General features: G+C 39.1%; 1 pseudogene across 1 annotated transcript in view; it reads right to left on the bottom strand.

Moving 5' to 3' along the window:
- The window catches only part of LOC116563628, a 36,490-nt pseudogene extending 14,077 nt beyond the window's left edge, over positions 1-22,413 (bottom strand). Inside the window, exon 1 of the transcript XR_004274486.1 lies at positions 21,765-22,413. The product of XR_004274486.1 is annotated as a potassium voltage-gated channel subfamily B member 2 pseudogene (transcript). The remainder of the gene's footprint in view (positions 1-21,764) is intronic.
- Positions 22,414-25,382: the final 2,969 nt, after the last annotated feature.

Here is a 25,382-nt window from a genome sequence, read left to right as displayed (position 1 = left end):
GACCCATAATAATTTTTCTTCATCAGGATAATTATTTAAAGAATTGGGCCCTAGACATATATGTTCACTAAAACTAGAGAATAAAACACCAGATTTGTCTTTAGAAAAAGCCTTTTATAAAACATAGCTGACCAGGAAAAAACCCTTCTTTATTCTGAAAAATATATTAAGTTATAAAGCATCTTGGACCTTTTATAGACTACAAGGCATAGTGATGGCTGGAAATTTTTAGTCTGCTTTAAAACACATATAGAAGAGGGCTCAAACTTTTATATCCGAATTCAGCTATTCAGCTAGTGGGTTTTTATTATGATGGTAGAAGTGCCCTTTACATTGGTACTCAAGACGTGTCCTTCTAAATCTTTCCTTTTGCAAGTCTTCCCAGACTCACAGTGTAGTGAAGGGGATAAAGTTGAAAGGTGATGAAAAAAATAAAGAAGGCAACCAACAGAGAACCTATTGGTACACAAAGAAATGGGAAACAATGGGTCACCCTGTAATATCCTGAAACATAAATCACGAACTTCAGTCACTACTTGGTATTCCATGTGAATGATAAAATTTACTATTTGGGTGAATGACATATGTTTTATATTCCATTTGGATGTTCAGCATAAGATAGATTTAGCCTCTATGAAACCAAATATGGAAATGTTCATGAAATTTGGATAGGATTTGAACAATTTGTTAGATCTCTTCCAGTAAAAATTAACTTTCAGACCATGTCATAACATGGTCTGCAATGTTGGGTAGTAAGATTCTTGTACAAGGACTGTTTCTCAGTTGAGCTTTGTTTCATAGCAAAAATACACTTTAAATTACAATTCTGTTCCTATTTCTCCATAATCAAACACATTACAGGTGATGTGGCTGTATTAAAAGCTCAAATACTGAGAAGTCTCTATGTCTTAAGTATTACACCATGCTTTATATACTTTCATGTTTTGAGACTAGAATAACAGAACATGGCAGAAAGGAGCTTAGATATGAACTAGTCCAATTTCTTTATTTACATCTTTTAAAACTGAGATACAATGAGGTTGCATGATTTGGCTGACCTCATCTGATAGTTGCTGAGCTTGAACTAGAACCCAGATTTCTAGTTGTCTGTACAAGTCTCTTTCCATTAAACCCCACTTCATTACTCTTTGCTTTTCACCTTCTAGTCAGAGTTTTTAAAAGCTTTTATTTCTTAATCTACTCCCATGTCAAAAATACTAATCCAAACTACACCAAGTTGAGATGAGTTATCTCCTACATATTGTTTCAGTAAAGGGTGATGGCCACAGTCAGGCAATTTAATTGTGTTCTTGCAAAGAGAGGTGCACTTCCCAGAACTGCTCTTTCCTTACCTCTGTTTCCTTAGCACTGGTTTTGAAAATAACTATCTCCTTCTGCCCTGGATCTCTCCAGTCAGTTCTGAATACTACAGCCCAATTACCAGCAGGTCAGGGCTACCTCTTGTAGAAGATGCTCCCATGGTTCCTGGCTCTCAGGATTAAGACGTGACACTACACAAAGACTGTAAGGTCTATCTTCCACTTATCTCTGTGCTTCTATATGTCCCTTGCTGCCTGCCTCACCCCATCTCTGTTCTAAATCCTTCTTTCATCTCTTTAATGTGCTATTCTCCCTCTGCCACAGGGAATTTGTGCATCTTTTCTTGTCCCTTTTCACCTTCCGATACCAACTCAAGGATCACATCTGATTGCCCCCTGACTTCCTTGACCATAAAATAATCCTCTTATTGCAAGAACTTATAGAACCAAGTACCTTTCACCTGTAGTAGCATTTGTCACAACATCAGTTATATATTTGTTGGGATGACTACTTTGATTATTTGATGAATATCCATTTCTTCACTAGATTCTAAGTTCCTGGAGGGCAGGGATCACATCTGATCTTATTCATCATTATGTCCCAAGTAACATGCCACAAATATTAGTTGAATAAAAAAGTAAATAATCAGATTTAATTAATTCCTTCCTTATTTATTTAAAAGTCAGTTTTCTCTCATTCCTGCTATCTCGGGTTACCTGCCATTCCTCAAATTCAATATGACTTCCACGTATGAAATGTTCTTTTCTGCATTTTCCATCTAATAAACTCTTACTCATTATTCAAGATCAAGAATAAATGCTGTCTTTAGAAAGAATTAATATCTCCTGCTTCAGTGGGTTAGAAGTTTGTTTTCTCTATTATAGTGCTTTTCTCATTATAACCATTCAACTAGAATCATTTCTTATACAGCAAATATGTATGAATCCTAAAGCTGCTGCAGGCACAGTCTCTGACATGGTGCAGCTTACATTCTCATGGAGGTAGACAGATATTCTACAAACATACCAGCAACTAACTACAATTCTAATAAAAGCAACAGCAGCAAAGCACAAGTTGCCATGTGAGCTTGAAACCGGAAACACCTGCTAGATGTTACTTAAAATTGATAAACATCTCTGTACCCATATTTGCATCTTTTGTACCTAGCTAGTGTGTCACCTGATATGAACGCTTAACACATGTTGTGGACTACCCCCCGAAAAATGAATAAGTAATAAATTTCAAAGTGCTAGTATCTTTGTTTTGTCAGATATTTTGGTTAACATAATACTAGTTATTAATATTATGGATAACTTCCAATTTATTTAGAAGTTCTGGTGACCTTGGGCCTGAGCTAAAAATAAGACCTGGATTTCCTGGAACTAGGTAGAGAACAACATATACATACATAAAACTCTCTAGTAATTATTGTTGCCCAACAATGGGCAGTGCTACCTCAAAAAACTGCCAGGACCACCGCCTGGCAGTGCTCATGTGGGCCCAGGTGATCACTTGTCAGGTATGCACAGGAGAAACTCCTAGCCTGTAGAGGTTGACAAGATGGCCCTTAAGTGCCTCCTATCACTGGGATTTTATGGTTCTGTGAGATTTCTGTGTGAATACTACTCATCTACATTTTCTACGGGACTGATGAGGAATAGGAAAAAGTTGACTTTGGTAAATTTCTTAAGTTTAAAATGTCATACAAGTGAATTTCCCATTTGTCAGCTTACACTCACTCACCCCTAGGAAAGATATTTCATGTCTGGTGAGGGAATTTCCACCAATAAAAAAATAAAGTATCAAAGTTAGTGAGTGCATTTTTTTTTTCTTCAAAATATAAGCTTATACCTGTCAGTAACGATCTCTTCTCTTTCTAAATAATAGAATATATTTCCAAGTGACACCTCAAAGGAATAATCCTATAATAATGGAAATACATGCTGGGAAGTATTTGGGATGGAAAATCATGTGAGGGGAAAGGTGGGAGTTTTATGTGATGTATTCTAAACACAATACACAGGTGGTCATATGCTTTGGTCTGAATGCTTGCATCCCATCATAATTTCCATGTTGAAATCTTGCTCCCCAAGTTGATGGTATTAAGAGGTGGGACCTTTTGGGGGTGATTAGGTCATACGAGCAGAGCCCTCAAGAATGGAATTCGTATCTACAAAACAGGCCCCAGAGAGCTGCCTCGTCCTTGACACAGCAAGAAGACACCATGTCTAACGAAGAGGCCCTCACCAGACACTAAATCTGCCAGCACCTTGAGCTTAAAATGCCCATCCTCCAGAACTGTGAGAAATAAATTTCTGCTGTTTATAAGTTACCTAGTCTAAGATAGCCTGTAGTAACAGCCCCAAAGGACTAAGATACCATACCTTCAGCCTCGAAGCAGAACTACTTCCAAAGTTCACCTTGGGACACTCAGCATAGCATCAACTGGAAGCCCCTTTTCTTTCTTTTTCTGACCACTCATACTCAAAACACTGTGTTCTAGATTCAGGCATGAAAAACAAGTTTCTAACAAATAATTGATATTATGGAATTAATTTAAAATTTGGACTTTGTCACAATCGACTGAATGGTTGATTTTTTCTATTCATTATTAGATATTATTTCTATTCATTATTAGATAGAAAAGGGAAGCAGTTCCCTGAACTACAGACACCACCATCACCACATCCCTTGGGAATAATATTTTTCATCCATCCTTGTCATCAGCAAGGATCATTAAACAGCATTTTTAAAGCATCCATCTGTGTATGGCACTTTATAAATATTCTTTCCCTCACCCCTGCCCCCTCTCTCAATCTACCATGTGTCTCTGTTGTGTAAAACACTAGGAAGCTACAACAATAATAAATAATTAACGGTAAAAAAGGCAGATGGGCAAGATGACCTACTAGTATCTATGAATCTTAGGATGTTAAATTTACTGCTAGAAATATAATTTAGCAAAATTTGATAAGAAAATACCAAAGCATTTGGTAAGGAATATGAACTCATCGATTTCCATCAACACTTTCTAAAATAAAAATGTAAAAATTACGGACCACAGATGGACCAACTGAAGCCCTGCGTTCACGTGACTTATACCAGATGATGCAGTCTTGAAATAATGAGATAAACCACGTGGAAAAATCATAATAATTATGGTTACAACAGTATATAACAGAGAATGTTACTTTGGACCAAGGGAGAAAATATTCAAAAATAAACGAAGGCTATTATTCTCATTGAAAGGAGTAGTGTGGTTAAGGGTGGTAGAATTATGGATTCTGTTTTCCTTTTAAAAAATTCTCCTTTAATATTGTTATTTTTTTCATTTTTTTTCTTCAAAGAAAGAGCTAGTTTTTCTGGATTTAGAGATGGTGATATTTAAAGAACTTTTTCATCTTTGCAAGCTGCATGTAGTCAGGTGTAAAATAAGCTATTGTGATGCATTCAGTTCTACAATTTGGATTTTATTTCAGCTTAAGATCAAAAAGCCCATAAGTAAAATTTACATTTCCTAGAAGGTAGGGATATCCTTAGAGTTGTATCTGAAGGAAAGCCAAAGTTATGATCTCATTTGCTTTGTGAATTTTGTTAACGATTATCATTTTCATCACCTACCAAATATTGAGTGATTATTATATGTGGCCAATGTGCTTATCACAGTTAATTCCCATGGTGAGAATTCTCATTATTTCTCATCCCACATTGGGGTGGCCATTATTATCTTTTATTTACAGGTAAAGAAACTGAGGCTCAGAAGGGTAAGTTTCCTGCCCACAACACAACCAGGAGGTACTGCTTCCAGGATTCCAACCCAGCATTATCTTAATCCAAAGCCCATGTTCTTGGCCTTATAAGACACTGGAAATTTTCTTTGAATTGAAGGATTCTGGATGCCCATAATAAATAAAGAAAATATAGGATCAATACTGAGCAATCCTAATAGCATGATGTTGAAGGTAAGAGTGAACCACAAATAATTCCTATAATATTTTGTCTACCCTTTGGCCTGAATGACATGTATAAAATCTACTATCATGTTACGGCTCTCTTATGGATAGAGATGATACAATTGGCAACTGTTTTGGCAGCTCCGAATTTTTAAAACCAAACATAAGTTTTAGTATGTGACTTTCAGAAGTAATGCTAACAGTCTTAGTATTCAAGATTTATGGTCAAAATAGATGCCTACCAAAATCTTTTAAATGTTGAAAATATAAAATTTACAGTAGTTGGAAGGGGTTCACTCTAACTGGGTGAACAACACCGGTGGATTTAAACAATCTTCCAAGGGCCTTTTCAGCATCAGGGCCACTAGCCAAAGCTTCTGCTTCTGAATCGAGTTCTTTCCATTAGACTTTGCTACCACAGAGCACCAAAAATGAATATACAATTTAAACAATGGAAGACAAAAAATGTGAAGCAAGAGTAATCTATCTCATACTGAGTGAAACCTATAAATACTGGGGAGTTGAACCTTATTATTAATGATTCCTGGCTACAACATAAGTCTATAATTTCTACTATTCCAATAATGGTCAGAATGGAAAAAGACCATAAAATATAAATAAGAAATACTGATATAGATCCATTATTCCTCTCTCGTCTGTCTCCTCCTTCCAAAACAATGTTACTTGACCGTCACTATTTATCAAGCATGGGGGATACAAAAGTGGGTAAAGTAGCCCTTTGCTCTCAAGAAGCCCATAGGATCACTGCAAAGAATATTACAGAAACTTTTGGTTTTGTATTCTAGCATGTGTTTTGCAGGCCCAGATAACATTATGGACTTGAATATTTATTTAACTAGCACCTCGTTGACACTCTCTCTCTGATTTAAACATATTGCTGTAAAAGAAGAGAAACTAATAAAGTACCAGCAAATGACATAGATATTTTAATTCATGGAGCTTTGTGGAATATAGTATGGATTTATGGACACAATAGCCTTAGCCACCATTTGTAATTTTTAAAACTCTTCGAGGTTTTATTAACTTGTTAATTCATTCAACAAATATTTATTGAGCATCTACAACGCATCAAGCTCTGTATTCTGAATATTATAAAATGTCTGCAATAAAATAGCTCCCTAGATTTTAAAAAATGACAAAAACGATTACTATAATGTTCTACTCTAGCTTCATATAGATATTTACAAATCCTGTTTATAATTCTGGAAACTATTTGGCTGGGCTCAAATGAAACCAGAAGCCAAGTTTAAGAAGTAGCTTCTTAATAGCTTCTAAGCTTTCTATGTGCACTCTTTCACAAAGCCTAATGAAAATGCTCTCCTTAGATTTAGAAAAAAAGTAGGATTCCAAATTTAAAATGACATTTATCTCAAAAGTAAGTTAATATTTAATGATAACCTGATTAATAATCATGATTTTATGAACTGGGAACATTTAGCATGAAAGCCCTGAGACACATTTGTTCTAAGCTATTCAGACTAGAGAAAAAGGAGCAAAGAGAGACTCTTTCTTTAAAAATGTTACTTTATTATCAAATTTCATATTTTTGCCATCTAAACACCACACTTCTATACTGCTATTCCCTCATTGGAAAGTTTTTTACTTGTGGAAACAGGGCAAAGAATTCATGAGTCAGCCAAATGGGCTCTTTCAAAGGATTGAAAACAACTACAATGTTATCTAGGTGAAAATTGGAAAAAACCAAGAGCAATGCCTTACTTTACATTCTTCATGTGATTGATATTGAAATTATTATATCTGATCAATATCCAAAAATGTATTAATCGGCAAGCTGGGAGCTATCATCATTTCTGATATTTTGTTGTGTTGTTAATGATTTGAACTGGGTTTTGGTCTGTTTTTTTTTTTTTTTAATTTTGTTGTTAAGGACCTGGACTGATAAAACAGCTTTTGGAAATAAGCACAAAGGAAAAGAAATCAATATGCAAAAGAAAAGGAACTTGTTAAAGGACATGGTGTTATGTCTGTTCATGTTAGATGTTAAAAAGGAAACAGGAAGAGAGGAAAGAGAGAAAGAGAGAAGGGAGGGTAATCAAAAAAAATACTGCCTGGAAAAACTAGAGGTGAGACAGTCATATGACATAGATACTCACAGAGAAAGTGTTCTACATGTGTATAATACTTCACATTTTATACAGCCCACCTAAAGACAGAAACACCCTCAATAAAGAACAGTTCCTGTGGACAGAAACAATAGACAATTCATTCAATAGGACGAATCCCTTCAATAGGATGTACCTAGGATATACTCATCAAAGTCAAACTGGCACTGGGCACCAGAGATTGCTTACATGTTAATATGGCAAGCTGGGGGGCCAAGGCTGGTTGTAAATGAATATGTCTAAAATTCAAACCATACTGCTTTTGAAATTTAGTTTCTTAAAGTAGTTCATGCTAATAATAGTCTAGACCTATATATTATCTAGCATGGTAGCCACTAGTCACGTGTGGCTATTTCAACATAAAGTAAATAAATTTAAAATTCAACTTCTCAGTCTCTCAAGTTACATTTCAAGTATTCAATAGCTCTTGTGGCTAATGACTACTGGAGAGCACAAATGGAGAACATTTCCATCATCACATCAAGTTCTATTGGGAAGCACTGGTCTAGATAACTTTCCTGTGAAGTTATCAGTTTCCTGCTAAGTTCAGTTTTTAAATAAGTCCTGTTCTTAATAAGGATGACAGAAAAAATTCTGTTGGAAGCACCATGTTTTACCTCTTTGGTTTTAGGACCATCCTGGTCCTTGTCAAGAAAAATAGAAAGAGTTCATGAGTGTAAATACTTGGCAATTCATCATCAGGCAGACTTGCTCCAGTCCTACCCTGCCCTACCCTGAACAGCAGTTTTTGGGCACTGGGTTCCCAGTTCCATTTTATGACCTAGAACTTGACTTGGGCCCCAGCTCCATCTATTCCTTTACTCATTTACTCAACAAACAAATAATAAGCATCTACTATGTGCACGGAGTTGTGGGAGGTGCTGTGGATAAAGCAGTGCATTAAAGGGGCAGTCCCTGCATTTATTGAGTTTATATTCTCACAAAGGATACTGATATTAGTGTGAGAAAGCTGGTATTAAATGAGTAAATGCCTGACATTTTAAAGTTAGATTGGGGCAAGTGCCATAAAGCATCAGGGTGGCTAGAATACAGCATGATGAAGTACCTCCCCTGCTCTGGGAGACAAGAAGATTTTTTTGAGCAAGTGATTTTTGACCTGAGTTCAGATACATGAGTAAGAATTTATTAGGTGAAAGTGGGAAGAGGGAGCATCCCAAGGAAATATGCGTGACACCTTCTAGGAAGAAAGCCCAGGGCACTTCAATTGAACTAAAATAAAGCCGGAAATTGTAACAGAAAACAAGGAATGAGTGGTGCCTAAGATGATGCTGGCAGACAGGGGCCAGACTGACCAGAGCCCATCATGTACAACAGCCTTCTACTAGTGATGTTCTGGGAAATGAAGAAGGAATATGGTTGCCTGCAAGTTGAAGGGCAACCTAACCTTATCCTAAGAAAAGTGGGAAATCATTTAAAGGTTTTAGGTAAATGAGTGACACAATCGGATTTGCTTTTTGTTAAAAAAAAAAAAAAAGTAAAATTAATTGAGAGGACAAGAAAAGATGCTAAGAGTCCAGTTAGTAAGCTGTAGTGGAACTCCAGGAAAGTGGGGTTGGTACTTTGGTGATGGCGTAAGAAATAGTCCTGGCCATTGTGCCTGAATCCCTTCGTTAATCACGTGAACATCACCCTGTTTTCCTGAGAATGGAGATGTCTTAACTGTGTGGGCTCCTGCTAGCTACTTAGAAGAGACTTCTTCCTAAACTCTGTGTCCTCTCCAGCAGTAGCATTCTGAGCCTATGGGGCTGGACTATCCTAACCCTGCCTGTTTCTGTTGGCCCTGCCTGTCTGAATCTCCAAATATTGCCTGCTCCCAGACACTGCTTATACATTCGGCCAGGACATTCCCTAGGAAGAAAATCTAACTTCCTGTCTACCAGTACTGTCATTTGTCATTTGGTGTATTCTCTCTAGATGCCATGTTCCCATACCTAGCTGATCTCCTTTTAGGACTGGCTTTTCCTAACTATTAGAAAATAGGAGTGGGGAGTGTCAAAAGAACCACATAGCTTAAGACCTAGAGCCTGGAAAATAATAACAAGGTGATCAGAAGCAGGGCACAGAATTTATCTCTGGGAAATAACGACAGCATAATGTCAATTTCCCCAAGTCAGCACACTATAGCCTGCATGCCGCTGCTCCTCATCCCCTTTGAAATAGTCCACAACCCAAAGAATCATCAATTGTTTGGACCTGAAGCAAACTCACTGTAATTAACCCTGCCAGGTATCTGGGGGTTCAATGTTTGTTTTCAGGCAGACTATAAGCCTCGAAAGGGTAAGGGCTAAGTTTGTCTAACATCATGTCCTAGCAGAGAACTTTACATCTGAAAAGTGTTTAACAAACATTAGCTGAATGTGCACCTATAAAAAGCTGGCTACAATTTCCAGCCAGTTAGAGAATAAGAAGCAATAAGTCCTCCTAGGGAAAGAATTGCTTTCCCGTTTCAGAAAAACAAACAAACAAAACCCACCCATAATGGGCTACTTGGATATTACTGGCAAGTGCCCTTGGGAAAGTCAGAGGCAAACAAGAGTTAAATAGTTCAACATAATGAACTACCTCTGTCTTTGGCATCACCCATGGTCACCTTGAGAAAGGATAATGGGAAAATTCTGGAAGAAGAGATGGGAAGAAGTATCCAGAAGAAGAGGAGACCTAGCAAGTGGCTGGTGAAGTATCCAGAAAATGGCTGGAGCCTAGGCCCCAGTGAGATATGGACCAGTGAGAAAAACCCTGTGATGAGAAATGGTAAATACATATTTAGGAGCAGTGACATCTAACATTTAATTAGAATTAGTTTCTTGTCTATGCTATAATTACCATCCTTTTACCCAATGCACTTGGCTAGAGTCTTTTATATATGAGAACACTATAATGCTGATTGATGCTTTAGAGAAAGAAAGATGTTTCCCAGAGGAACACGTCCCAGGAGAGCCAAAGAGAACACAGGAGTGAGGTGAAGGATATGCCACAGCATGGATTAACTAGTGAGTAGATGCAATTCAAACACTTTCCCTCCTAATTTATTTTGAAGAAATATGACAGCAGGGGTGGCTAGTTGTCTGTTTAAATTTATAGTTCACCTTATAGGATTCACTGAGAATTTCCTGTTGAGCCAAAGATTACGTTTCACAGCCCCTACTACCAGCCTCCACATCTAGTTATCTAGATAGAGGGCCATCTGACTAGTTCTCATCAGTAGACTATAAGCAGAAGTGTTGTTGTCAAACCTGAGTCAAGATGTTTAAGAACTGATTGTGACTTTTCCATGTTCTCACACTCTTCATTTTATTGTTAAGTAAGTAAGAAATATACTTTTGTTATGCCAAATCACTAACATTATGGTGTTTGTTACAGGATGAGCTAGCATTATCCTAGCATTGATATCTTGAGGTTAGTGGGGTGGGAGTGCTACCTTTACCAAAATCTAATTATGTGGCATTGGCCGTCAACAAGGAAAGGAGTATACAAGACAAGATGCTTGGACCCTCTCATGCCCTGGCCCAACTGTACTAACTTCGAAGGCAGGCCTATAACTTCAGAGAAAATGACTGGAAAGAGCCAGAATGTAACTGGCTGACAGTTGCTCTTCACTGCCTGTAGCAAGGTATGACAGAACAACTGATTGAAAAAGAAGACCTTATAAAGCTGCAACAGCCCACTGCTGTAGGGACAATAAGGGTGAGAAATAATAATGAAAAAGGGTTTGAGCAACAGAAGCCCATTATAACCTCTGAGTTCAACAAAGTGACTCAGCCTTGCAGTAAATATGTCATTAATGAAGTGACCTAACCACTCAAGCCTATTTTTGAGATGACCTCCAACATAACCACTTAAGACATGGGTGGGTAAGACATGAACAAAGGAATGAAACAGGTTCAACATTATGAATAGGAGAGAACTTTCACTGTAGCTAGCAGTATAACTGACAGAAAGCAAATACATAAGTAACCTATGAAAATTTTGAGAAAATTGTATTGTCAATGAAATTAAGATTCAGGCCTAAGAAAAAATTTAAAAAGGGAAAAAAAAGCCCAATGACTTCAAAACCACCTCTAGGCATCTAGGCTTAGACTGAGAAGAAGCAGGCTGATAAGGCCCTATAAGTTCCAGGAAGTGTATACTTCCCAACACCCATTTTGGAAGTGGCCATGGAGAGTAGTGGACAATGAACAACCTCCCATAAGGTGGCAGGTCTACACAGAACAAAGAACAAAGAATTTATTCCAAGATAGCAAACCAGGGTCTAAAAAAGGAACGTGCCTGCCAGGACAGGAGGGTCTTTAACAATATCCATCACGATTTCTTCCATGTTATGAGTCAATGACTGGTCTATGTTTCCCATTCTTCACTTTTCCAAAGGGAAATTCTAAATGCAATAATTCCAAACTTCATCTATCATTATACAGGCATATCTCAAGATAGTACAGGTTTACTTCCAGACCACTGCAATGAAGCGAATATCTTAACAAGGGGAGTTACAGAAATATTTGGTCTCCCAAAGCATGTAAAGGTAATATTTATAAAATACTGTAGTATTTTATATGATTTCTAATAAAAATCTTCATGCCTTAATTAAAAAGCTTTATTAGGAAAAAATGCTAAGAATCCTCTGAGCCTTCAGGGAGTTGTAATCTTTTTGCTAATGGAGGGTCTTGCCTTGATGCTTTTTGGCTGCTGACAGATCTCAGTGGTGGCTGCTGATGATTTGAGTGGCCATGGCAATTTCTTAAAATAAGACAATAATGAAGTTTGCCACAGTTGTGTCTTCCTTTCACAAAAGATTTCTCAGTAGCATGTAATGCTATTTGATAGCATTTTACCCATACTAGCCCTTTGTTCAAATCTGAGTCAATCCTCTCAAATCGTGCTTCTGTTTTATCAACTAAGTTGGTGTAATATTCCAAATCCTTAGTTGTGATTTCAACAATGTTCACAGTGTCTTGAACCGAGAGTAGATTCCATCTCAAGAAATCACTGTCTTTCCTCATCCATAAGAAGCAATTTCTTCTCTGCTCAGGTTTGAATATGAGGTCACAACAACTTATGTATATCTTATGACTCCACTTATAATTCCACTTCTTTCTACCACATGTGCAGTTATTTTCTTCATTGAAATCTTAAACCCTTCAAAGTCATCCATGTGGGTTAGAATCAATTTCTGCCTAATTCCTGATATTGTTGATATTTTTGACCTCCTCCCATCAATCACAGATGTTCTTAATGTCATCTAGAATGGTGAATCCTTTCCAGAATGTTTTCAATTAACGTTGTCCAGATCTATCAGAGAAATGACTGTGTATGGCAAGTATAGCCTTATAAAAGGTATTTCTGAAATAATGGGCTTGAAAGTCAAAATTATTCCTTGATCCATGAGCTATAGAATGGATATTGTGTTAGCACGCATGAAAACATTAATTTCCTTGTACATCTCCATCAGAGCTCTTTGATGATGTGAAACATTGTCAAAAAGCAGTAATATTTTGAAAAGAATGTTTTTTTTTTAAGAGGTAGGTTCTAAGGGTGGGCTTAAAATATCAGCAAACCACGCTCTAATCAAATACATTGCCATTCAGGCTTCATTGTTCCATTTCTAGAGCATAGGCAGAGTAAATTTAGCATCATTCTTAATGGCCCTAGGATTTCAGAATAGAAAATAAGCAATGAATTCAAATTAAGGTCACCAGCTACATTAGCCTCTACCAAGAAAGTAAGCCTATCCTTTGAAGCTTTGAAGCCAGGCATTGACTTCTCTCTAGCTATCACAAGGCCTAAGTGGCATCACCTTTCAACAGAAGCCTGTTTCATCTCCATTAAAAGTCTGTTGTGGGTAACATAGTGAGATCTTGTCTTTTTTTAATTAGAGAAATTTTTTAATAAAAAAAATTTCCAGGTGTTGTGGTACAAGCCTGAGTTCCAAGTACTTGGAAGACTGAAGGGGGTAGATCCCATGAGCCCAGGAGTTCAAGCCTGCAATGAACTGTGAGCATGCCACTGCTCTCTAGACTGGGTGACAAGGTGAGACCCTGTCTCTAAAGAAATTTTAAAAATATCATGTTCAGTGTAGCCATCATCACCAACAATCTTAGCTAGATCTTTTGGATAACTTGTTGCAGATTCTGTATTTAACACTTGTTTCTTCACCTCGCACTTTTATATTATAGAGATGATTTATTTATTTTTAAACCTATGAACCAAACTCTGCTAGCTTGAAAATTTTCTTCTGCAGTTTCCTCAACTCTCTCAGCCTTCATGGAATTGAAGAAAGTTAGGGTCTTGTTCTGGATTAGGCTTTGGTTTAAAAGGGAATGTTGTGGTTGATTTGATCTATTTAGACCACTAAAACGTTCTCCGTATCAGTAATAGGATCCTTTTTCTGTTATTATCATTCATGAGTTCATTGGAGTAGCATTTTTAATTTCCTTCAAGAACTTTTCCTTTGCATTCACAACTTGGCTGACTGGAACAAGAGGACTAACTCTCAGCCTGTCTTGGCTTTCAACATGCCTTCCTCACTAAGCTTAATCCTTTCTAGCTATTGATTTAAAGTGACAGACGTGATTCGTCTTTTCACTTCGACATTTAGAGGTCACTGTAGGGTTATTAATTGGCCTATTTTCAATATTGTTGTGTCTCAGGGAATAGGGAGGCCCAACGAGAGGGAGAGAGTGGTGGGAATAGCCAGTCAGTGGAGCAGTCGGAACCCACACATTTATCCATTAAGTTTACCATCTTATATGGGCACAACTCATGATGCCCCAATTACAATTGTAACATCAAATATCACTGATCATGGATCACCATAACCTATATAAAAATAACATTTGAGATATTGGGCGAATTACCAAAATGTGACACAGAGACATGGAGTGAGCACACTGTTAGAAAAATGATGCTGACAGACTCACGTGATGTGGGGCTGCCACAAACCTTCAATTTGTAAAAATCGCAGCAACTGTTAAGCACCATAAAACAAAGCACCATACAAATGAGGTATGCCTGTATATTGGAGGCTGATAACTTGCCTTTCAGCACAAACGTTTCTGCACAATGAGGGTCCATATCCAGACTAAATGGTGGTGGGCATTCAGCATCAGCCATAGAACCTGGACTTTGAGATGGATACAGTGACTAGGTGAGATTCAGGTTGTCTTCTGGGGTTGAGGTTTTCCTACCTATAGCCAGAGAGCAAAACATAGCAGAAATTTCTGTTTAGCAAAATCTGTGCTTCCCTTTCCATCATACAGAAATATGACTGGAAAGTGGCCTCCCAGCCAGAGGTTGCAAACTCTGGCCCTCTTTGCATACAGAACAATGTGACTATCTCACCAGCAGAGTATGAATAGACGCCAGGTGTGTCACTACTTGGGTGTGCTTTCTCTATGTTCATCCTCTTCCACAATGTCAGCTGGATGCAGGGAACTTCATGTTTCTACTATCAAGAGCAAGATTTGGGTCCCCAAATCACTGTACTGAACACACACATTGAACTCTCATACAAGCAAAAAATAAATGTCCACTCTATTAACCACTGAAATACGGAAGTTTATCACAGAAGTTCAAGTTACCTCAACTAATACAATCACCCTTGAAAAGAAAAAAAGGAGGCTAATGCCTACTCTTATGGCCTGTATTGTGAGGTGGAAAACTTGGACTCCCTTAGATTGCAAGTGTTTGCCATCAGGAATCCAAATCGCCCCTCTTCTTCACCATCCCTGTTTAAGGCAAGTCTTAGATGTTATCTTAGTTGCATTCCTTGAAAGACTTCCAACTAGTCTCCCAAGTATCAACTTTTTCTCCTGTTAAAGTTAATCCTCTTCACATTAGCTCAGAGATTGTCACCAAAAATAAAGTCGACTATGCCACTTATTAAATAATTGCAGTTAGCCCCCTCCCCCACCTGTCTTCCAGGAAAAAATCCAAATGATGTAGGATAAATAAACACCTTTCACATCTAATCCCCAACCTTCTTCAGCCTTGTCTCTCATCACTTCCTACAACTGCCAATGCTGAGCCTCAGTCACCAGCCAAGCCCTTTTTATGACATTGCTTTGTAAACGCTGTTCCTTCTGCCTAGAATGTTCTCCATCCACCTCCTTTTCCACCTGGAGAATGCTTATTCATCTTTTAAAAATGAACTTAGATGTCACTTTATCTGTGAAGTCTTGTCTGTCTATCCCACGTAGAAAATGAAACTCTTCACAGTGATAATCAAATCATCAGATTGTGCCCACTAATCGGATGTCTCTAAATGTTTAGCAATCCACATGATTACATTTGGTTGCTATTTATTTTGTATTTAGTCAATCACTAAACTTACCTTCATACTAAAAACTTAGAGAGTTTGACTTTTTCAAAATAGCCACCCACACGTAGAATTGGATTGGCTTTCTTCAATAGGAGAATATAGTCATAATCAGTGCTGCTGAATGAGATGAATAGAATCCTTTAGAGTGAGTTTCCTAAAGTTGTGAAATGTTTGAAGGGCAAGATCCAAGAATGCAGGAAATATTGCTCCCGCCATAACTTTTACACATCTTACCAGACACCTATGTAAATGAAAAACTTGCTTGCCGTTATCTGTGACTAAACACTAGCCCTGTTGTTCATAGCATATTTTTACACAGGAATTTTCTAGGAATGATAGAGGGTGCTATCATCAAGATTTGCTCACCATTTTGGAAAGTTATGTCACCAGCTATCATGCTGCTCCTGTTAACTGATTCACTAATCCAGTACGCCCACATATGTTTGCAATTGCTGCTGTCACATTCAATGAATATATTTATTTTGCTCTTATTTTAAAATGTCACATATACAAAAGTGTCAACAATATTCAATTGAATATTATCTTCTTATCCAAATTTATCTTCAGATCTTATCTGAGCTTATCTCCTTATCCAAACCTATGCATTTTAAGTAGCAAGCATCTGCCTATTTTAGTACATCTTTTAGTGTAGTCATATCTGAGCACATACATATTATAAACCTCCTATTTTATCATAAGCTGCTTTCTTCTTATTTACTCTTTCTATTATATATAGGGAATTTGTATTGATTTTTTAAAATGTTATGTGTAGATAGGATTTATTGTCTATAAATATTATTTCAGGAACATAAGGGGAGATTACAAAGTATTATATATAAAAAGGGGGTATTGGATCTGACTGAGTAAAGTGTCATGGCTCTAAATACATTTAGAAGCACAAAGCAACTGTATTTTCTTACTGTTGGGATTCTTCTGTCATATAATGACCCCACTGAATTCCCATCCCAATCTACCAATAGCATTTGTAATAGTTTGTTGTGATTTATTTGTCTACAAGTGTAGGCTGTAAGTGTGTGGTGTTTTATTCATATTTATGTGGGACTTGGCACAGAGAAGGTCAGTAGATACCTTTAGGATGAACTACCAAATGAGAACCTCAATGGGATATGCAGTCCCTGGATCCCATGGTAGAACTCTGAATCAAATATTCAACACTTTGCCTCTGTCAGTTTTATAATGCTTCCTTCATTCTTCCTAACGTCAGTTCCATGTATACAAACACCTTCTCCATTTTCTCTCCTCCTTGTGGGCCTAGGCAGTACTGCATTCACCTCTGTATCTTAAACGAGTCTCACACAGAGGAAGCCAGTAAACATTATTTAAATCAAATGATTTCCCAGGAGTATTGCTATACATAATGGCTGGGGTTTTCTTTTGTTCGTTTTTCCAGTACTAACAGCTGTATTTCAGGTATATTTAGTTATTAAAAGGGCTTTGGTGGATTGGTCTGAGGATCTAAACATCACTTAAAGTACTATTTTTATAAGGAAACGTATACAAGTTCCAAAATAACCAAACTTTTAAAATGAAATTTTATCTAATAAGCCAATTGTAGGTTCAAGGTTGGCTATACAATGTGATTGAACCTGTAAGACCTAATATTCATGTGAAAAATTAAAATGTCAATCATGAGAATATATCTAAATATTTGATTCTATGGCTTCCTGCAGGCAATATTTAATCATTTTAAATTTCAGATTTAATCTGGATGACATTGTTCACATAACAGAATTAGGGGCTATTTAGAAAAAAACTTTTCTTCAAATATATAAACTTTTCTTGATGAAAATCTCTCTTTATGGTTTCATAACTTAATCATAGTAATTCTGCACTTAATAAAATAAGTGCATTCTAGACACTATACTAATATGTAAATCTTTTAAGTAACTATGTCTTACTTTCCATTGCAATATTCACATGTTTTACAGAGAAAAACATGGAACCATGAGTAAAACAATTATATTTCAGAACTAATATTTTTTAAAAACATAAATAAATAATTCTAAAAATAGCTACATTAAACATACTTGTAATACTATATTGAAAATAATTCACAAACTTTTTAAAAAAAAAACCTGAAAATGAAAATAAACTGACCAATCAGATCATCTGAATCATCCAGCATCATTTTGTGGTCCCTGTAAGCTAGTAGTTTCTAATGTGTTAACATTCTGATAAAATCACACCTACATCATAAAAACCAGCCTTTAAACTACCTTCTTATTTCAAATTCATGTTGAAAATATGGGGGTTTTGTCTTACTTTTGGCCCTTTTCAAGCATCTCAGTATAATAATGACCAGGGCACCCTTTAGTGAGTGAGAAGATATAGTTCCAAATAATCTAGGAACTGTAAGCATTTTTTCTTGTTCTGCCTGGGCTCATTCTTAACACTTCTGAATATCATAGTGGTTAAGTGAAGCCAGAGCACCTAGGTTCAAGCTTGACTTTACCATTTACTTCCTATATGATTTTAGACAAGTTAAGAAAAGTCTCTGAGCATTAGTTTTCATATCTATATAATAAAGGGCATTTCTGACAGCGACCCCATAGGGTGGTTGTGAGAATGAAAATAGTATTTGCAAAATGCTTAAAACAGTATCTGCCTCAAGTCGGTGCTATAATAACAACAACAATAACTTTATTTTACATAGGCCAATAAAATAACTAGTATTACTTATAATACTCTAAGTTGAAAATTAAATATTTTAATACAATTATTATTACTGTTATTGTTATTTCTTTTCTAACAACTGCCAAATGCATAGTTGGTGAAAATTTTCATGATCCTCTTCATGGATTTGTTTAAATTAATTTGCTAAGTATAAAATCATTAAGTGTATTTCTGTATAAAAGAGATCTTTCATTTTGAACTATAACTGCGATTCTTCAATGAGTTATTCAAGTTTTTTTCTTTAACCCTAAAAAATTCTTGAGGGTAGGGCTTATCTTCTATATCTTTTGCATTCGTTACATTCTATTCAAACACTCCTGTTCTTCTATATATTTAATAAGTAATGAATGACTTAATTAATGAGTCAATGAGCAGCTATGGGACATTAAATCAGATAGCAAACATAGTTAAAATTCAACCTATAGGAATAGGCACTTTTCAAGATAACACAAGAGCGTTTGGCTTACACAGGTCAAGGGATTCCTGGTCTCACACACATGACCTTCTGGCTCACAACTCGTACTTGCAGTAAAGAGTTGGTGAGAATACATATTTGAGAGGCACAAGGAGAAATTAAGCAATGAAACAGAATGGGCTACAGATCTAGACTATAAAGATACTTGTAGAATGTGACTAAAAACCTAATGCTACTCTGCTCTATAAAGTTTATTCTATCACTTGGGGAGTAACAAGGCCACAAACTCTAGCAAAAACAAAACAAAAAACCTCTGGACTTAAAAAGAAATCACAAATAATGCCTTTGTACCATCCACTTCTCTGAAGCCTCTGTGAAAATAATAAGAATCACAATTGTACGTAAAATCAACCTGAAGCATATAAAACAAATATAAAAAGTTCACGGTTTGAAATAAGTAGAATATCTTACCCTTATACATTTTCCTTAAAACATGTGTAAGATTTCCTATCAACTTTAAGAATCTTCCTTTGGAGTTAGTCTTTAAGAGACAGCAAATTTCAAAGAAACTATTTAGTTCTTTATGAAGAAAAAAATGCATTAGGTCAGAATGAAATCTATCTTATAGATTTCCCGGGTTTGGGTCTACCTTCATTACATGTTATACACATAAACTGATCTCTCTACAATATAAGAATGCCAGATACGCATTCTAGAAAGAATATTTTTTCAATATTTAACAAAGATGCTCTGCAGACTTGCGCATTTGTAGACATGCAGGCAGGTATACAAAAAACCTGGACAGATACACTCTTAAGTTGCCAAGAAAGGTGATCGAAACTATACCCTGCCATTTCATTATTCTAGCAATCTTACTTTTATTACCATACTGAAAGTTAAGGCAGGTAGTTACCCTATTGCATAAACAATGAAGTTTTAAAACCCAAACAGAAAGGAATGGGTAAGGCAATAATTTCTACTAACCCCGTTTGAATATTCAGTAAATATGTATGCTTGGAAAGTTGAACTGTGGGACTTGGAAGGCAGTGAAATGCGAAATAGTTTCAACTGATGCATGGATTGATTCTATTTGGAAAAATAGGAGAAAAGAAAAGAGAGGCAATAGAGAAGAAAGATGTGAGATGAGAGCTCTCAACGTGGCAGGCAGTAGAGTGATTTTCTGGAGTCGATACGTGTGGGTTTGGGTATGAGGGAGATTTGAGAACACTAACATGGAGAGGGGAAGGTGAAGGTTAAAGGAGGAAGAAAGCAAACAGAACTGCCAAGTAATTCACTCCTTTCTCCAAAAGTCTGAGTGGTGCCAGAGAAGGAAGAAGAGTGCATTAGACAGAATTCGATTTGTGATAAACGATTATCCAAAACCTGAAGGAAGGGATTCTGGTATTTACCTTGTGGAAGCATATTAACTCTTCTAGGTGATGAGGATAGTTTTCCCTCAGTGGGGAAGAAAGTTACTTCTACGTTGGACCTTCAGTATTTTCAGAGAGTCCATGCCACCATACAAGTAAGCACTTTATCCATGCCCTTACATTAAAAAACACCCCCTCAAACAGCAATTAAATGTGCATACACATGTGTAATGTGCCAAATTACTAAACTGTTTGAGTTAATTGATAAACAAAGAACTCTCTAGCCTAGATGTCTATGGGTTTTATTCATGTACTACAGGTTTTGGACAACTTTATATTTATTTATATATACACACACACACACACACACACACACACACCTAAAGAGTGAAATACATAAAGCAAAACTTCATTTTCTTTGTATATAACTTTAGAATATTACCCTCTTTTACAAAATCTTTCCTGTAAGTTATTCACCACTGTCAGGTAAGACAAGATTTTTGACTGAAATCTCTCTTTATTGCTCTTTATTGGCAAATAAACCAAGAGACCTCTATCCCACACTATACTACACTTTTAAAAAGCAGTAACAATAAAACGCTTACTCTTCCTTTCCCTTGGTTAAAAAAAATCAGATTCCCAACAAAATAAAAAAATGAATCAATGCAAAAATGAAAATGTGATATGATACTTAAAATCTTGACATTACTGCACAACTTGATTAGAAGGAATGTTCAACCTGCGTGGAATTAACCCAGTGTACATCTGTGCATACTAAATTTTTTTCATCTTGTATGTATTCCTACTTATTGTTGAAACACATGTGCAGTCATAAATGTTGCATAAATGGCATGTTTGTGCATATTGCACACTGACAGTTTTTATGAATGAATACACATAAATGCTCATAACTCGAGAAAATGGATGGCGGCATACTATTTTGAAGAGGGTCATTAAGCACCGGGAGCAAATGATGAGGCAAATGGTCGATGTCTTTTGGTGCTATTCAGGGCAAACGTATTCCCAAGTCCCCTAGCAGAGTGTGTTGGAAACAGCCATGAAGCTCTCTCCTTAGAGACCCGTTCTCCCTCTCGGGAATCGTGCTACAGAACGGAGACCGCGCACCGCTTGAAGAATAAAATGCATGAATGTCTCTGTGTTCTGAGGATCGTTCACACATCAGAGACATCACACTCCCTAAATCCAGTCCCACAAGTGTGTGCATGTGAGAGTGGCATTTACCAACAAATGGACGGAAGGCAACGAGAGCTCAGCTCCTAGAAATAACATCCCCATCCCTTCCCATTCAGGCTGCTGGGAAGCTTTTCAAGGGCTAACACTTGAGCGCCTTCCCCACCAGGAAGGAGTCTTACATTAAAAACCCTCTCAGGGCTAAGTCAGCTTTGTGTATAAGTCCACTGGGCGCCATATGGCAGTTTCCAATTCCTTTAGCAACTCAAGTCTTGCTAGGCTGCCGCGATGATTCATTCTTAAAGGAAGACCCCTTCGAGGGGCAGCAATGCCCCCGCCACTTACCTAGCTCCCACAGACCCCGCTCAGCAGGCGGCACGGGCTCGGGCACCACAAAGGGCTGCGGGATTCCCCGCTCCCTCCAGGGAGCCTCTCCCCGCGACGATCCCCTTCGCCAATGATCTGTCGCTGGAAATCCCCCTCCCCTCCGCAAAGAGGAGGGTCTCCCCGGCTGGCTGGAGCTCCTGGCGTGCTTTCCCCCAGTCTTTACATCCCTGACTCTGGTTCCCGGTCTCTAGTAGGAAGGCTCAGAGGAGAGGCGGCGGGAGGAAGCTAAGGCATCCTTTAAAAGAACAATAATCTTCGTCGATCTTCACCCTCTTCCCCACGCGGGGTCCCCATCCCCCTGCCGCCGCCACCGCCACCCAGACGAGAGAGGGCTGGAACCGAAAAGGAAAAATCGAGCGGGGCTGAGCTCGCCGCGCGGAAGGAGCCGGAAAGCGAGTCGCGCCAGCCCGGGAGTTGCCGCTCTCTGGGGCTGCCCGAGGCGCGGCAGCAGCGGTGGCCGCGGGGGCGGAGGGCGGAGGGCGGTGGGTGCTTGGTGGGTGTGTGTCTGTGGCGGAGCAGGGCAGAGGCTGCGCGCGGGAGGCGAGGCGGGGCGCTCTGGGGCGCCGCTCCCCCGCCCCGCAGCTCGCCGGCCCGGCGCGCACACACGGCTGCGGCCACCCCAGCCTCCCGCTCCGCCTCCTCCCGCGCTCCGCGCACCCGCCGGCTGGAACGGCCGCCGCCTTCTCTTCCTCCTCCTCCTCCTCCCTCTCCTCCTCCTCGGCGCTAGCGGCTCTGGAGGTGGGCGGCGGGGTGGGGTGGCGGAGCTGTGCAAGTCGGCAGGGCGCCGCCGGGGACGCCGGGGACGCCGGGGCTCGGCCTCGCCGGGGCTCGGCCTCGCGGCGCCGGAGCTATGCGCTCAGCTAGGGACAGCGCCCGGGTGTCCAGGGCGCGGCCGGGGCGCTGGCGGGCGGGCACCGCCCACACCTCGGCGGGGCGCCTCCCTCAGCTCCCGCCTGCCCGCAGCTCCTGCTGCCCCGGGCCCGGCTCCTCCACACCCACCTGCTTGGCTCGGCAGCTCCCACCCGGCTGCACTGAGCTGGAGGGACTCAGCGCCCGCGGCTGCCGCGCACCGGAGGCTGGGAAAGCCCCGGGACGCCCGCTGCGGCGCGCTCTGGCGGGTTCGCGGGATTCCCTCGGCCCTTGTGCTTCCAGCTGCAGGGATGTCCTCCCGCCCGCCCCCAGCACGACCCTGACCCTGGGCTGGCCGCTTGACCCCGGGGAACTGGGGCGAAGACAGATGGCTCCTGAGTGATGGTGCCAGGATTATTTTCCTGGAGAAAGAGCCGCGGAGATAACCAGGAGCGCTCATAAGATCTGACTTTCCTCCGAGCACCTGCAGCCCAGCTCGCTCGGGGGCAGTCCCTCGCCCTGAGTGACCCCGCTTTCCTGGGTTTGAGGGTAAAGCCGGGTCGGTGGCAGCCTTAACTCTTGCTTCCCACGGGGGCGCTCTTCATACCCTGCTTTCTTTCCTTTGCCTGTCTACTTACCAGCTGGAAAACTATGCCAAGTTCCTTCTTGGCGAGGCCGCCGGGTGGACGCTCAGACCCCACTTTCAGGGCGCGGTAAAGAGAATGAACTTGAATAATATCGCTGGCCCTGCATATTCCTGAGCCCAGTGCTCCTTCACAGGCACGAAAGAGAGACAGCCACCACAGCTGTAGCAGCTTTCGGGAAAACAAAGTAGCTTAAAACACCTTTTAGAAAAGAACGCAGGCCATAACAATCTATTTAAAGCAGGGACTCCTGAGTTTCTATCGGCCAAGAAAGATGGCTGTTGAAGAAGGTCCAAGTACACTGTTTTAAATATCCTCCTTGTCATCTTTGCCTTAGTTTTAGCCCTGGTGAGTCCTGGAGTGCGCTATCCTCTCTGATTCTCTGCACCTCTTTGTACTGAGGGTTTTTGGTTTTGGGGCGTTTTGTGTGTGTGGTGGTGGTGGTGGTGGTGTTTTGAGATGTCACGTTAGACGAGATATTTAGCATAGAGGCTGGTCTTTCTGATGCTGTCGCTGTCCAGCAAGAAACTGCCCTGCCCTTTGCTCTTCTTGGGTCTTCTCAATTATGAACACTAGGAAAAGGACACCCAGATTCCCAAACTCTTATCCCCAACTCTGGCCTGATCCCAAGCTCCAGCTCCACACTTCAGAGCCCTGCAGGCAGTCCATTCCCTCCCCTCCAGCCTTTCCACCCTCCCACACAGTTTAAATACTTTCTGCCGATTGCTTTTCCTGACGCAAAACCCTGACCATATCATTTTCCTATTCACAAATATTCCCTGGTTTTCCATTTCCTACCAAACAGCGTCTGCACACCTGTGTGCCATTACATGTGAGTATCTGTGATACTCTTCTCCAGGTCTTAGGTGCAAATCATTGCAGTCCTAGAAAAGTCACTTCAAACTCTGCCTCTTCCATGACTTCTCCCCTTTGGCGTCCATCGCACAATGTCCCAGAAATCTTTTAAAGACACATATCACCTTCCACTCCTTATACCTTGTATTTACTTTCTGTGTACATTTCTTAACATTTTAAATTCTAGGTTCCTCTAGAAACAATTCCATATCCCTTTATTGTTTGCACTCTTTATGTCTAACCCAAAGTCACACGTGAGAGATACCTATTCATCTAACCAAGATTTATTTTGTAGTTTTTGTCAGTCAATATTTAGTAATTGAATGAAATTTACAAAATATTTTTAGGCTAGAAAGACTGCTGCAAATTCATTTAGAGTGTGCCTAAACTTAAGTTTGCATGACTTTTCATAAACTTAGGGGTGCTGAAAATTTCCTTACTTTGCTAGCTCTGTATCAACATTACTAATCATCTCACTAAGAATTTAATAATTTGACAAATATTTGTTTCAATTTTTACCTTAAATTTCGATTAGAGGTTAGAAATTTGAATCCTTTTGCCTGCTATCTAAGTGGTCATTAGCCAAGAGTAAATTATCTATTGGGTAAAATACAATTCTGCTATCTCCATTTCTGGGAAGCAGGGTGCTAGGAGTGAGTTATCCATCAACTCTGAGCCCTGTGTGTGAGCATGCAATGACAAGAAAAAACAATCTTTGGGTGGGGGGGGAATCTAATTTTGCTTCCTAAATGACTCATAATCCAAATGGAGTATAGAGAATCACCCCTGGTATACAAGTTGTTTTGGAATAGCAGAGTTCTCCATATGCACAGCTTGAATTCCGGATGGCTGCAGAGACTCTTGTGTTGATTATCATCATGTGGCTCCACTTCCTTAGTAAATTTGGGTAATTTGGGGTTTTGTTCAGTTGTTTGCCAAAGAAAAAATTAAAATGATCTAGCTGAAAAGTCAGACATGTTTTCACATTGCTCCCTTTAAGTTTTTTTGTTTATCTTTACTTATATTTATGGAACTGTTACTTTTGCTTATATTTCAATTTCTCAGAATTAGCTTGAGATATGACTAAATTATATTACAGTACAGGAGAGAAATGTCTTTTTGGGATGTCAAAATGCTTTCTTCATAATGCTTGATAAAATAAATAATATAAATGTAACCTGAAATAACCTTATGCATATCATTAGATACGATTTAGATGAAGAATGTA

The sequence above is a fragment of the Sapajus apella genome, unplaced genomic scaffold, assembly GCF_009761245.1.
Source record: "Sapajus apella isolate SASKATOON/1434 unplaced genomic scaffold, GSC_monkey_1.0 scaffold35, whole genome shotgun sequence".
In the NCBI taxonomy this organism is placed as follows: domain Eukaryota; kingdom Metazoa; phylum Chordata; class Mammalia; order Primates; family Cebidae; genus Sapajus; species Sapajus apella.
This window is presented reverse-complemented; position numbering and strand designations above follow the sequence as displayed.